The sequence below is a fragment of the Aulonocara sp. 'chitande type north' Nkhata Bay genome, linkage group LG1, assembly GCF_057382095.1.
Source record: "Aulonocara sp. 'chitande type north' Nkhata Bay isolate Kocher_YH1m ecotype deep benthic linkage group LG1, A_spYH_male_GT1.1, whole genome shotgun sequence".
NCBI classification, from domain to species: Eukaryota; Metazoa; Chordata; class Actinopteri; order Cichliformes; family Cichlidae; genus Aulonocara; species Aulonocara sp. 'chitande type north' Nkhata Bay.
In genome coordinates this window covers 3,671,327-3,673,343 of record NC_141344.1, presented here as the reverse complement: position 1 = coordinate 3,673,343, position 2,017 = coordinate 3,671,327, and positions in this window count along the sequence as shown.

Here is a 2,017-nt window from a genome sequence, read left to right as displayed (position 1 = left end):
CCTTTGCGGCGATTTGTGAATTTGTGTAGAAATATGAAGATATCCCCTCTAGAACAGTACACAGTGGTCCCTCCCTATATCACGACGGTGCAATTTTCTCTGTTTTTTTGGTTAGGTTTGGGAGTTGTTGTTTTTTTTACAGCGCATTGTGCTCTGCGTCCTGATTGGCTGTAGACCATTTTCAATCAATCTCGTGCTGTGTCTCCTGTACAGTACAGAATGCGTTCAGCTTGTCAAATTTACATAAATCTTTGCCAGCAGAAGACAACAAACATAACGGTGTCGACGTCAAAGGATTATAAGGCACATTAAGCGAAACAAAACTGTCAGATAATTCAAACTTAACTTCCTCTACTTCCATACCATTAATAATAATGGATTGGATTTATATAGCGCGTTTCAAGGCACCCAAAGCGCTTTACAATGCCACTATTCATTCACTCTCACATTCACACACTGGTGGAGGCAGCTACAGTTGTAGCCACAGCTGCCCTGGGGCAGACTGACAGAAGCGAGGCTGCCATATCGGTGTGTTGGTGGTTCTTTGTGTCTGGGGGTGGGCGTCCGGGTACACACCGGCTCACTCCTTGGCGGCCGCTTGTCGGGGCCTGGGGCCTGGGGCCTGGGGCTCGCTCGGGCCCCTTTGGAGGTGGGGTGCCCCCGGCCTCTCGGCCTGGGGCTCGGTCACTCAGGCACAGCTGGGGGCCGGCGGAGCTCACGGGCGCGTCACTGCAACTCCCCCTGACTTCTGCTCCGCGGCTGCTGGGCGAGCCCTCATCTGAGACTCTCCTCAGCTCTTACTGGAACAGTGGCGCGGCTGCCCCTCTGTTGGTCTTCCATGGTCTCTTGTGTTCTGGGGGCCTCTGGATGTCTGGAGTTTTGATCTCCTCCATACCCACTTCACACCCTGGAGGACGGGGCTGTGGCCCCCCCACACTCCCTAGCAGATCATTACATGGAGAAACCTTTGGAATGCAAGCATGCTGATCCACACAGGTATGCACACATGGGTATTCACAGACGCGGACTAAAGCTTTCTTGGCTGCTACCTCAAAGCACACTGTGCGCTGTCTATCTTGCGTGCTGCACAATATCGTTTATTATTTAGTAAATATTGATATCTATGACTAGCTAGTTTATTGTGATGGTGCTTTGTTTTCTCTATTATTATGTTGCTCTTTGTTGTTTGCTGTCTCCTCTGTTTGTTTTTTTTGTTTGTTTGTTTTTTTCTCCATACAGGTGACCCAGGAGTTTTTTTTTTCTCTCTCTCTTCCCCCCCCCCCTTCTCACCGTCTCTTCTCCCCTTTGGTTTTCTTTCTTTCTCTCCCCCTCTTTCTCTCATTCATTCCCCCTGTCCTATTTATTAAAAAAAAAAAAAAAAAAAAAAAAATGACAAAGGATGAACTGAAGCTCTGCCATCACGTAATGTCGCATACTGCTGTTTCTGATGTCATTTAGAAAAAAAAAAAAAAAAAAAGGAAGCGAGGCTGCCATATCGCACCATCGGCCAACACCAGTAGGCGGTAGGGTGAAGTGTCTTGCCCAAGGACACAACGACCAGGACAGAGAGCTCGGGGATCGAACCGGCGACCTTCCGGGTACAGATACGCTTCCCAACCCCCTGAGCCACGGTTGCCCCATTGATTCATTAATGTTGAATTCTCTTGCAGCTGATCTATTCCCATGTTCTGGACCTGAAAACAGGGTTTTTCTACGAAGGTTTGATCTTTGAGAGTTTAAACAAGAAAGAAAAGTGTGGAAATGTCGATGCCTGTCTAAGAAAAGTGTATAAAGTGTGTAGAGAGGGGTTTTACAGCCTTAAAACATCTATAATAATTGTAAAAAAAATAAAGTTCCCTACTTCACCTATCGCGGGTTATTTTTAGAACGTAACACTCGCGATAAACGAGGGACCGCTGTATATAAAAAGTGCAACTTAGAGTGACTTGTTGTGGTTTTCACTCTGTACACTACCACAGTAGACCTGACTGAAGTGCAGACTTATAGCTTCAACTCA